Source organism: Myxocyprinus asiaticus, chromosome 32, assembly GCF_019703515.2.
Source record: "Myxocyprinus asiaticus isolate MX2 ecotype Aquarium Trade chromosome 32, UBuf_Myxa_2, whole genome shotgun sequence".
Taxonomy (NCBI): domain Eukaryota; kingdom Metazoa; phylum Chordata; class Actinopteri; order Cypriniformes; family Catostomidae; genus Myxocyprinus; species Myxocyprinus asiaticus.
Genome location: NC_059375.1, coordinates 15704795 through 15719008, shown reverse-complemented (window position 1 = coordinate 15719008; position 14214 = coordinate 15704795). Strand labels below are relative to the sequence as shown.

The 14214-nt window shown below is 38.3% G+C and overlaps 1 protein-coding gene across 2 annotated transcripts in view; it reads left to right on the top strand.

Moving 5' to 3' along the window:
• Nucleotides 1-14214, top strand: part of LOC127423174 (zinc transporter ZIP11-like) — a 207469-nt gene that overhangs the window by 135936 nt on the left and 57319 nt on the right. The gene's annotated exons all lie outside the window — the stretch shown is intronic.

Genomic DNA, 14214 nt, shown 5'->3' with positions numbered 1-14214 from the left:
CTTGTTCCAATGCTTTTTATCTACTCTTTCTTCTTTTTCATTTGAACCATACTGCCTTTATTTTCCTGTTTATCGCAAATGCTCTCAGCGGCTCTTGACCACATCACTGGGAGAGCAGTCTTTCCTCAAATGTGTTTGTTAATCATTCCAACATGATTGTCTTTGCTAAGCTTTCATCATTCCTCAGCAGAGAGCGGATTGTGTGAGGTGAATACAGATGACAGGTAGATCTGAGCAGCAGAAGACACTGATGGCAATCTGTGTGTTCAGTAGCATGGAAATGTTGGCATAGTGTGACCCCAGCTGTTTTTGGTGTCTCATCTCACAGCCCTTGAAATCAGGCACACTTCTCCCAGAAGTCTTGAGTTCTGATGATGGATGACCTACAAAAAGACCACAAGCTGGGTTTTCAAGTGTGTGTATGGGTTTATTTGTAAGGGTTAGTGAGAGTAATGGTGTTTCATAAAAAGTATGTGAAGCCTTTGGAATTAACTGGTCATAAAATGTGATCTCATCTTCATCAAAGTCACACGTATAGACAAACACAATGAACAAACAGGTGTTTTTAAATGAATCTTTTAAATCTTCTTGATTGAGCTCTGAATATATTCTTTGTAAAGCGTGTGATGACTTTAGGGGCTTTTTCTTCTTTCAAAGTGTGACTATAGTGCAAACAATTATAATTAAACACCTCGTATCATCAGTTAGTCAAGTCCTAGATCCAGTGCAGTTTGCACATAGGTCAAATGGGAGGACAGTATGTTTGTGTTGTTAAGGTTCAGTTTCACTGTGGGCCACAAAGTATTGCAGAAAGGGCTGCCACACCTTAAAACACTTTTGGCATGAGCCTCAGATTGAGTGCTTCATCTTTTTGAGTTTAAGATGTGCCATCACCTCCTCCATCCACAGTGTGTGTGTTGGGGGCAGTGCCTTTTTCCAGTTTCTGAGGATCAGTCTTCTTGCTGGGAGTGTAGAGAAGGCCAAAGGCACCACAAATATGCAACCTGATCTCATGAAATTCACTTGACAGTGGCAACATTTTTGCAAACCAAAATGACATGCTTTATTATGCGTTTGGCTGCAGTTTTCCAGTGAAATGTCCAGCGGGGGGTGCCAAAATCAAGAGAAATTATGTTAGATGGATGTTTTAATGAGTAAAACGTACCTCCCTAATCTAAAACTTTAACCTAAACCTAACCAATAGTGTTTTAAAAGCAAATTCAACATGAAAAGCACATTTACTGAAGCAACCATGTCATATTGTGTTGCTTCTAAGGCACTTTCGATTCGTTTTCATTGCGGGCATCCTTGGCTTGGCTCGATGCTCAGTCTCCGAGTCAAAAGTCCAACACTCTATCAGGCGAGGTACCGTGGAAGCTAACCATGTTGGAATAAATGTGTAAATGTTGGTGGGTCTGTAATACAAGCGTTAAAATGTAACGTTTTTCAAATGATGCATTAACTGAAAGTGTTTTGATATTATTACATAGCAGGATGTGAGTAATAATGCAGAAAAGTAAGTGTTTATAAAGTCATAATTAGCCATAGTACCCATTATTTGTGTGAAACTGAATAAAACAAAGTTGCTGTAGTGACTTTAGTGTTAATTTCACCAGGAAACTGCAGCAAACCGTAGAAAGAGGCACGTAAAACTCTGTAGCTATAGTAACATTCATTCTATGAGACTAGGTTGCAAATATGGCAGTCAGTGGATTGTGTCAATTTGACTAATGCTTGTTTTAGACCGCAGGGCAGAAGCAGTGCATATTTTTTTTTCACCGTCCATGTTAACAAGTGAGTGCATTTACATGGGAAGCAGAAGCAGTGCGTCAGCATGAGGCAGAAGTAGTGCGTGAGCTGCACTGCAGCGGGAGATTCGGCATTCAGTCTATTTTTTCTGCGCTGCTTACGCTGAAAGTGAAAGTGCACTGTTGATGGACATCATGAAGAGGAGTTGATACAAAATAGTACATATTGCACAGAATAAGCATAAATTTGTGGTCTAGGGTGTTTTCGTATTAATTACAGCTCGTTGGAAAGCCAAATAATAATAATAATAATAAATAAAAACACACAAAAACAAAATTTAATTATTTTAATAATATATATATAAGCAGACATATGGTTTTATCATTTAAAACTACAAGTCATAGGCTTAAACAAACAAAATAAAACTGCCTATTATATACTATTACATAGTAGAGCGGGTCTAAAGGGTTAACAGCAACACCCATATACAGCGGAGTGTGCTGCCAAGCGTAAACAAATGCACGCAACAGCACGTGTAGTTGGTAAATTCAGAACTTAACCTCAGTCTTGTATTGAAAGACACTTGTATTAAAGGGCTCTTTTATCCTAAACGTACTTTTTATAAGGATTATTTAACAAAGGAAAAACGTGGGATGCTGTACCTCGGCTGATGGTGAGTTAACATATTCTTGGAAAGTGCGGGACACTTAAACGTTTTGGCTGGTGTTTGAACAAAGAGATATCACTATTCAGTGGTTGTGCATAATTACTTATTTCTGACTATATTATTAATTTAAGTGTGATTGAGCCAAACTGAGTGATCACACCGTCCTCTGTTGTGTAAAACAACATTGAGGCTCATCGTCCTCCCCCTCGCCTAAATTATGTTTGAAATGGGCAGAGCTTACTGTGTTGGCTGTCACAAGCAGATTACACAAGCATCATGTAAATACGATTTCATGACGATTAAGTTTGTAAAACATATCAATAGCTCAAACCTGATAACCATTTTATAACTTTATTTTCTATATAGAGTGCAGCAGTTTCTGCAGGAGAATTGCTGCTGGTGCAAAAGCACACACGTAGTTTGCAACAAAAGTTGTTGTGACGCACTACTTCGGTTCGGCTCATGCACTGCTTCAGCGTGCAGTGTGAAATCACAGGTGTGAGATCAAGTGTTGAAGATTGCAGACCAAAACAGGGTTAGCTTGGGGCACGTCCAAAACATATGACCGAAGGTAGTAGGGGTTTGATGGCATCTAGGACAGCTTGGATCTATGTCTGGAAAGATCCTGGCTAGATTTTCTCTGGAGAAATGTAACTGGTGCAGCACTTTAAATTGCAATAAGCAGTATCTGGTGAATACAGAGGATGAGTGAATTCTTTCTATTGCCTCTTGCCAGACAAGACCCCAAATCCTCCTTCCACTGCATTTTTATATGTTGGAGGGAAGGAGAGGCTACTCTTTGGATGATGTTATACAAGCTAGACATCATGCTTCAAGAGAGAGAATCTAGATTTGAGCACTCAAAATCCAGCTGGTTTGTGGTAGAGTGTATGATTGAGAGACATGTGTTTTAATGTAATTTAGCCGGCTAAAGGAAATAAAGCTATTATCCCTGAAAAAGTCAGATATGCATTTCAGTCCCTTCACAGACCATCTCTGGAATGTTCAATCAATTAGGGAGGGAGGGAAAAGAAGGTTGGCAGCAGTTGTTGTCATAAGCAGGTTTTTTTGTGTGATTTGTGAACGTGTATTGTCACCACTTTTGTTTTCAGTATATACTAATTAGTCTCTGATTCAGAGTCAAATAGCTGGTCTGTTTAAGAATGTGGATGACATGGTCTTAGCAGAATTATTTTTAAAGAATCAACCACCGAGTGAGCAAACTTATTTAAAAAATATCTGTATCCTTGAGGACTGGTGCCAGTCAAGTGTACTGCAAATAAATATAAAGAAAACCTAGGAGCTCATTTTTAATGTCAAACTTAAAGAGCAGAAACTGTTAGAGAAAACTGTACTTTATGGTCAGGTCAAGTTGTGGACATTGTAGAAGGTTTTAAATATCTGGGAACACATATTGATATCAAGTTTAATTATTCAGAGAATGTAGAAATAGAAGGCGAGTCAAAGACTATTCCTCCTCCGAAGACTACAGAGTTTTAATGTTTAGTTTTGGAAATGGTCTATGAAGTCACATAGAGAATGTCTCAGTGTTTAATATAACAGCCTGGTATCGGAACTTGGGATTGAAGATGCAGTTCTCAGAAGAGCAGGGAGCAACACATCTGACTTTATTCACTACTATATTGACACTGAATTTGTAACACTTCTGTCAGGAAGGCGGTATAGGGTGTCAAAGTTATAATTTTTTTTAGAAAACTCCTTTGTTCCCACTGCAAATTAAGATGCTTAACAAACAAATGTAATGTTATCCCCCACAGATTTACAGTGGCAAGAAAAAGTATGTGAAGCCTTTGGAATTAATTGGTCATAAAATGTGATCTCATCTTCATCAAAGTCACACGTATAGACAAACACAATGTGCTTATGCTAACAACACACAAAAAATTATAATATATCATGTCTTTACTGAACACATTCCATTAAACATTAACAGTGCTTTGAAAAAAGTAAGTGAAACCTTGGATTTAATAATTGGTCGATCCTTCTTTGGCAGCAATAACCTCAACCAAACATTTCCAGTAGCAGCGGATTAGACCTGCACAACTTTAAGAAGGAATTTTGGATCATTCTTCCTTACATAACTGCTTCAGCTCAGCATATTCTTAGGATTTGTGGTGTTGATGGCTCTCTTGTGGTCATTCCACAGCATCTCTTTTGGGTTAAGGTCTCGGCTCTGACTGGGCCACTCCAAAAGTTGGATTTTCTTTTTTGAAGCCATTCTGTAGTGGATTTACTTCAGTGTGTAGGGTCATTGTCTTGCTGCATCACCCAACTTCAAGAGCTTCAGCTGGCACACAGCCACCCTGACATTATTCCGTAGGATGTCTTAATATACTTGGGAATTCATTTTTCCCTCGAAAATGGCAAGCGGTCCAGGCCCTGAAGCAGCAAAGCAGCCCCAAATCTAGATGCTCCCTCCGCTGGGATGATTTTTTCATGTTGGTATGTTATGCCCTTTTTATGCTATATGTAGTGCTACATGTTCTTCCCAAAAAATTCAACCTCAGTTTCATCAGTCATCAGCAAATTTGATATTTTAAATTTGGTATGTTCCATTCGTGAATAAACTGAACACCTGTTAATCGTTCAGTTCGGCATGCTAGGATGACCATAAACAATTGAGATGATGTAAGAAGATTATTGAAACTATCCATTTATTTAGGCTATTGTTGTCCTTTTCTACAACTTGATAAAAGAGGACAAATTGTGCTTAGGTACTTTTTCTGGAGTCTCTTAAGTAGATCTGTAGACACTAAAATTTTTAAGGATTATAAGAATTGTTTCTGTTGTGAATGACTCTGATTTTGGACAAATCTGTTCATCAACTACTGGCTTAATGATCACTGAATGAATCAGTGAATGAATCTGAACAAATCTTTTTGGTGAACAGAATCAAAGATAACTGGATGAATCCAAATCAACATTACTAGTGCGAAAAAGACACAATATGTTCTCATTCAGTTCACTTGCATTGCATCTCCTGTTGTGTTCCACAGAATAAATAAAGTCATACAGGTTTGGATCAACATCATGATGAATAAATGATGACATAATTTTTATTTCTGGGTGAACTATCCTTTTAATTACATGATGATTTAATTCTGCATGAATTTGCTTTGTCTGAGGTTTGCAACGGAATCTTCAATAAATGAGTCATGTCAGCAGGAAAGGCATTTTCCAGAATTAATTGCTTAGGACTAGAGATGGGATCAATAGAGTACTGTGATTTAGTGCAGACCAGTGAGAAAGTTTCCAGGTCACTAAGAAAATGAACTGTTAGGCTTTGCTTTGTATAACTGGTGAATTAAACTTAATGGTACATTCAAAGACGAGTGTAATAAATTGCTTTGAAATCACATTTTTGTTATTGGAACAATCACTTCATAAGAAGCAATGATCTAGCTGGGGGTCTGACCTTCTGTGTCTGTAGCTGTGTAAGTTAAACTCAGAAAGGAGTGACTTGCCATGGCTTCACTGTTAGTTTTTTGCTTATTAAATTGCATCATTCGGTCTTTCGAATAGACAGCCTTGACTGTTTGAACCTTAGTTTGACGAGAGACAGTATGAGGAGGAAGAGATGGACCACTCAGAGGAAAATGAATGGAAGCAATTTGGCAGCTGCAGGAATGAAAGTCCCACTTTTCAGTTAAAAAAGCTTGCCAAATAACATTTTGATAGAGGCATCACCTGTTTGTCTACTTCAGAACACATATTTGCATTAGCTGGACAGAATTATTTTTTTTTTTTTTTTTTTGGTCATTTGAGCTAAAGAAGCTAAATTTATGATACCATTGCTGGCAGATTTTATTGGTGATTTGAATATATTATTGAAATTGAGATTTTATATTGACAAACAGTTTTCAAGATTTTGGTCTTTCCCCATTCAAGTGGGCAGATTGGAGCTGCTTAATACCTACATAGAAAAAAGCTGCCCTGGGAAGTTAACAAGTTGACTGCCAAATGAATTGACAACTGATTGCCTTAAAGGGACTTTAAGAGGGTTTGACAGACCGTCCAGCCATTCAGGAAACATCTGTGTCTGTCTTGGTTACAGCACAGACCATTGAGCTCAGTACTGTAATATGTTCATGCATTTCTTTTAGGTGGTGTGTGCGTGCGTGTGCGTGCGTGTGTGTGTGTGTGTGTACATTTTGTTCAGTGCCACCTATGACATGATGATGAGTTGACCTTTTGCCTTAGGTCTGTGATGTATGATCTAAAGTGCTTTTGGTGATTTGATCTTGAAAATGTCAGTATGAGAAAAGCACACATCCTCTGTCCAGTACTGCAGACTTTATGTCCACTTATTTGGCACGGTAGTTTAATAAAATTCACTGAAATGTGTCAAAAGTTTTCAGTTACTTTCTCTGGGTGACATTAGTAGTAAATTAGAGAAGGTTTAAAAGGTTATGACCTGTATTTTAAAATGCTTTTTGACTTATGTTTTATTGTCTGGATGTACTTAAGTGTCTTGGCCTGAAATTGCTGTGGCTGTGAAATTTCACACAGAAGAGATGGACCTTTGCCTCTTGACTATGATAAAAATATGATAATTGGAATTTCATGGCATTGGCTAACACTTTTTATTTTTCAATTACTGATTTTTTTTTTTTTTAATAGAAAATTGCAAGAAATTCTGCAGAATGTATATATTTTGAAATGCTGTGGGTTATACTGTATCAAGTATTTACCTTACGTTGTTGGATAATATGGTACATAGTACACAGTGTAAACCAGACAGTTTATGCTTTGAAACAGCAGTTTTATACTTCTGTGTGTTAACAAAATGGTCATTTGATCAATCCTTCATCCAAGACCTCAGTTAATCGTTTCACACCTACCAAAGCCAATAAAAAAATAAATAAAAATCTTACCATAATAGATATCCATGCTCCTGCTGGCTACTGCAGCATAACTAAAAGTAAGAGGTGGAGGTCTTGTAGAATTTGGTGAAAAGCATTTTAAATTTAATTTTTTAATTCATTGAAGATATTTTGCTTTATTTGACCGGCATCACACTTGAATTGTTGAGTTTTCTGGGTGTGTCTTCGACAGATTTTTGGGATACTATGCATAAAATGTCCTTTCCTTACTAACTGACAGATATCACAGAAATAGGTGTCCTGGGAAATCAGACATGTCTCTTGTCTTTTCTGAGTTTGTGGGGCTTTTAGACATCATGTTAAGCAGAAGTTAGCAAAAACAGATGACTGCACCATCTCACACCAACACCATCACCTCTACCATCATCATCATCATCATCAAGAATATGATTATCACTGACATCTCAACCATGACTTCACCATCTCACAACACTGTCACTTCAACCATCATCAAGAACATCATCATCAATGACATCTTGACCATGGCAGTGATCATCAGCATCATCAGCATCTCATAACCTCATCATCAACACCACTGTCACTTCATCACCAACATTATCACTGTTGTCTCAACCATGACTTCATCACCTCTACCATCATCATCATCATCATCATCATCACCACTGACATCTCATCCATAGCATCATGAGAGCAATTTCATAACCTTATTATCACCATCTCATTCACTTTATCACCTCTACCATTAGCCCCATCATCATCATCATGATTATCATCTCATAACCTCATCATCACCTCCGCTGTCACTTCATCACCATCATCATCACCACTGTTGTCTCACCTACAACTGCACCATCACCAGCATCATCTCAAGCCAACACAGTCCTTTCTTCACGTATACCATCATCATCAGTGACATCTCACCCATGACATCACCAGCACCATCTCATAACCTCATCATCACTGATGTCTCAACTACAGTGCATCTGGAAAGTATTCACAGCGCTTCACTTTTTCCACATTTTGTTATGTTACAGCCTTATTCCACAATGGATTAAATTCATTATTTTCCTCAAAATTCTACAAACAATACCCCATAATGACAACATGAAAGAAGTTTGTTTGAAATCTTTGCAAATGTATTAAAAATAACAAATGAAAAAAAAAAAAAAAAAAAAAATCACATGTACATAAGTATTCACAGCCTTTGCCATGACACTCAAAATTGAGCTCAGGTGCATCCTGTTTCCACTGATCATCCTTGAGATGTTTCTGCAACTTGATTGGAGTCTACCTGTGGTAAATTCAGTTGATTGGACATGATTTGGAAAGGCACACACCTGTCTATATAAGGTCCCACAGTTAACAGTGCATGTCAGAGCACAAACCAAGCCATGAAGTCCAAGGAATTGTCTGTAGACCTCCGAGACAGGATTGTATCGAGGCACAGATCTGGGGAAGGGTACAGAAAAATTTCTGCAGCATTGAAGGTCCCAATGAGCACAGTGGCCTCCATCATCCGTAAATGGAAGAAGTTTGGAACCACCAGGACTCTTCCTAGAGCTGGCCACCTGGCCAAACTGAGCGATCGGGGGAGAAGGGCCTTAGTCAGGGAGGTGACCAAGAAGCTGATGGTCACTCTGACAGAGCACCAACATTTCTCTGCGGAGAGAGGAGAACCTTCCAGAAGAACAACCATCTCTGCAGCACTCCAACAATCAGGCCTGTATGGTAGAGTGGCCAGACGGAAGCCACTCCTCAGTAAAAGGCACATGACAGCCTACCTGGAGTTTGCCAAAAGGCACCTCAAGGACTCTCAGACCATGAGAAACAAAATTCTCTGGTCTTTGGCCTGAATGGCAAGCGTCATGTCTGGAGGAAACCAGGCACCGCTCATCATCTGGCCAATACCATCCCTACAGTGAAGCATGGTGGTGGCAGCATCATGCTGTGGGGATGTTTTTCAGCGGCAGGAACTGGGAGACTAGTCAGGATTGAGGGAAAGATGAATGCAGCAATGTACAGAGACATCCTTGATGAAAACCTGCTCCAGAGCGCTTTGGACCTCAGACTGGGGCGAAGGTTCATCTTCCAACAGGACAACAACCCTAAGCACACAGCCAAGATAACAAAGGAGTGGCTACAGGACAACTCTGTGAATGTCCTTGAGTGGCCCAGCCAGAGCCCAGACTTGAACCTGATTGAACATCTCTGGAGAGATCTGAAAATGGCTGTGCACCGACGCTCCCCATTCAACCTGATGGAGCTTGAGAGGTCCTGCAAAGAAGAATGGGAGAAACTGCCCAAAAATAGGTGTGCCAAGCTTGTAGCATTATACTCAAAAAGACTTGAGGCTGTAATTGGTGCCAAAGGTGCTTCAACAAAGTATTGAGCAAAGGCTGTGAATACTTATGCACATGTGATTTGCAAAGATTTCAAACAAACTTCTTTCACGTTGTCATTATGGGGTATTGTTTGTAGAATTGAGGAAAATAATGAATTTAATCCATATTGGAATAAGGCTGTAACATAACAAAATGTGGAAAAAGTGAAGCGCTGTGAATACTTTCCGGATGCACTGCACAACTGCACCATCACAGAACCATCTCAAACCAACATTTTCCATTCATCACCTCTACCATCATCATTACCACTGATATCTCATCCATGACTTCACCAGCACCATCTCATAACCCCATTACCATCACTCTCCATTCATCACCTCTACATCACCATCATCAAGAACATCACCACATCTGGCATGTCAGTTATGACTGCCCCATCACCAGTGACATCTCATATCCTCATCATCGCCACTGACATCTCATCCATGACATCAGCAGCACCATCTCATAACTTCATTGCCAACATCACATTCACTTCAACACCTCTACCATCATTATCATCAACATCATCTTCATTATCATTATTGACATCTCAAACATGACTCTAGCATCAACAGCATCATCTCATAACCTCATAATCATCAACACTGTTACTGTATATCATCACCATCATCATCACTATCTCATCTTCAACTGCACAATCACCAGCACTATCACAAACCAACATCTTCATCACCTCTACGTCACCACCACCGTCACCATCAAGAACATCACCATCACTGATATCTTAACCATGACTGCACCAACACCAGTGCCATCTCATAACCTCTTCACCACCAGTCACTTCATTACCTCTTCCATCATCATCATCATCATCATCATCATCGCTGACATTTCAACCATGACTGCACCATTAGTAACCGTTGTAGCTTATAATATCAGGATAACCTCTTTAGCATACTCATGTACAGCCATTTTCTATCATTTTTATGAGTGTGGGGGACAATGCAGGACAATAGACTACTCACTACTTACGTATTAGCACAAGCTTTCATCTTCTCTTCCTTCATTGTCATATCAAAGAAAGAAAGCACTCCAATGAGAATAAAAAGAGGCAGTGTGCTGTAAGGAATGTCTCCTTGAATAATCCTCGGCTGTGACATTAGGATCAGAAAGGAAAATTTGGAGGGTTTTTCGTGCCAAACTCTGCCTTACCTCTTTCTGTCACCATTTCTTTTTTTATCCTAACCTCAGATCTTGAAGCCATTGAGCTCTACTGACATGTTAATAAAGCCCCTGAAAGATATAGAAAACTGATGCATCTTAGGGAAAAAAAAGTAAAACATGTGCATTTAATTTAGCTTGCTTTGAGGCATGGCAGAGCTCCAGTGAGTCTTAGACTCCATATTGGGCCTTGTTTGATAGGATCGAGTTGAGTGTCTCGCCTTGGCTGCTTCTTGATGACATTGTGCAGGGTTATGGTTTCTAGAATCCTCCTGTAGATTCATTAGGTTCCTTTGTTGGTTCTTAAACAATGCTATAACCCAGCAGGCTTGGTTAGTTTAAATTTTTTTTTTTTCTTTGCAGATTTAGTTTCCTGTTGTCTCTTTGCTTTTCCATCTCACTCTTCCTTTCCTTCCTTTCTCTTGCAGAAGTCTATTTGTCAGCTAGAAATAAAGCTCCAGTCAGAATACAAAATGTGCATCTTTGAACAGTGTGTCTGTGTTCCTGTTGCAAACACATTGGACCTGCTGTGCTTGTGGAAGACTTGAACTAGATTAAACTTCACAGACTGTCAGCAAATCATCTCAAAATATATAAAAGTTAAAAAGGTTGAATGAAGCACCTTCAGAGATGCAATGCTACAGTATTTAGATGTCTGAATGCTACAGTAAACAGGCTTAATTTCATCACCATTTCTATGATTTCTGTGTTGGCACAAAACATTTGCAGACTTTTATGCACAGAGAAGAAGTCAGATATCTTGAGAACAAACTTACCTCCATGCTAAATGTCACTGGAATGAAATAAACATAGGGTGATAGACATCTAAAGTGCTCTCTTGTGTGCTAAAGAGCCCTGTTGTAACCTCTGTCAGCTAGAGTGCATCCACTGATGCAAAGGTTGTACTACTTTTGCCAGGATATAATTACAGTTCTCGCAAGGGTTTATTGTAAACCCCTAACACTAAGTATTAAACTTCTGCAATTAATTTAGCCCAGACCACTTAACATCAGTTTCCATTCAGTTGTTGTTTTGCAGGTAATTTCAATCTGAAGGGCCTAATGAAATGGCTTGACAAGTGCAGTTTTCTAATGTGTATATCTGCTAAAAGTAATTTTGTCGGCATTTAGGAGTACACTAGCATATAGATGACCTCAAAACAGACATGCTTGGACTAAGAGTCACAGAACTCTAATTCTGATTTCATGGCATCTTTAAGTGTGCTTTTTTTTTATAGTGTATATTAACTATATATTAACTATAATTTTTTTTTTATTATTTGAAAACCTCCCATTGACTTACACTGATTGAATGCTTAGCATTCAAAATTTCGCTGACAACGATGAAAATCATCGTAATATTTGCTTACTGAAATGTGATTGGTCTTTTTCTGAAATTTGATTGGGCTTGTTTTCCTTTCATATGTTTAACCATTTATGTTTAAGCCGCCTGTACACTGCATAGTGTGACCAGTAGGGATGTCACAAAATATTGATATATCGATTACTGATCAGCTCATTATTTTAGCGATACATTTTTTAGGTATCGCTATATTAACATCAGCCAACATTTAAATTAGAAGCCTAATTCATGTGCTTTCAATTCATTACCAGTTGCATTTCATTCAATGTAGTCTGACGTAATAGCTTTAGGAGACTACATGGGGTCGACATAACATTTACTGAAGCCAGTAGCAGCATAGACAAAGCACAGATATCTCACATATATTACGAGCTGATGGCAGTCCAGAGTTCCGAAGGATTTTGTACTTTTTCAAGAATTAACAAAGTGATGTTGATGAGTTTGCAGGTTAGTGTATGAAACTTGTGTAACTGTGCACGCTGACAATTAGAAATGATGATATTTATTATGCAATTTCCCTGTGTGTATTATTGAATAGATCTTTTTTTTTAACCATGTTAAAATGGTTAAAAATATTCATAATTGTGGTTTACTGATATGGGGATTGTGGATATGCATGGTTGATTATTAAATTATTACATTTGGTCCCCCCCAGTCGTGAATATGTGGTTACATCCTTGCATACTTGTAACTGAAAATACATTGTATAGGCTCTATGAAATATACTTATACACAATATATCATCCAGTAATGACTAGAGTAAATAATCTTTGTCCTGTGTTAATGATTTGGGTCGAATTTAATGGAAAACAATGCGAGTTGAGCTTTGTGGCACTGCAGAATTTTTAACAGTCACCAGATATAGCGAGCCCACATTGTGTATGTACATTTGTAGAAAATAATTGTATCATTTTAAAATGTGACATGTCGTCCAGACGCATCTGGTGCACGAACCCACTTTAATTAACTCTGCCGCTCACACTTTACCAAAGTTGTGTTGAGGAGTATGTTTGAAAAGACAAAGACTATTGTGCAATGAGCAGCCCTATTTATCCTGATATATATCAATATTCATCTGGAAAATCGATACGTGAAAACTGCACTGATACCAAGGGTAGCGACCAGACATCCCAATAAATTCCAGACAGTTCCGATTTTACCAGCCGTGTTGGTACGCCATTTGTCCCATTAATTAGTCTTCGCATTAGTTGCTAAAAATAACGATTTTAAACTGATATTGTGATTCCTACTTCTTCTGTCATAAGAAACCGTAATTTTGCATGCAAAATAATGAAAATCGGATAATTATGCTATTTAAGGTATTGTTAGGTAATATTGAAGATTAGAGCAACTGAAAAATGTTAGACCAGTTGTCATACCTACAGTAATGTTTTTTTTTTTTTTTTAACTAATCATTTAAATTATTATTGTTATTATTATCATACATTTATTTATTAATGGCTTTTTTGTTACTTTTATTGATAGCATTTTTAAGTTAAAAATGATATGAATGTGTAAGGGAAAGTGTTTACTTTAGGTGCTATAATGTTTTGTTCATCACCTTTTAGCTTTTTAAAGTTCAAACTTGCATTGGCTGCATGAGTGCAGTGGTTCAACATGTCAGAGCATGTGCGCTCACGGTAAGGCCACAGCTCCGATTCCGTCTGTTCACATTCACATTATAGATGTAGGAGTTTAGTGTGTTAGCCTTTAGTTCAATATCACAATGTCGGGTCTTATAAACACCATTTCTGTGCCTCACTGCTGCAGTGTGTTGTGGCTCTAAAGCCATGCAGCTCACTTTTAGATCCGCTTATCTTCACTCTTCTTCCTTGGACATTTATTATTTAGGAGCTAATATGGCAGTCGCATGCTACATCCTAACATAGAATTAAAACAAGATGCTAAGCTTATGTTGCATCCATGCATAAATTTAATCTCCGTTCTATTCCTGTTGCATTCCATCAGCGTCACACTAGACTCAAGGGTTTGTTGAGTGGTTTAC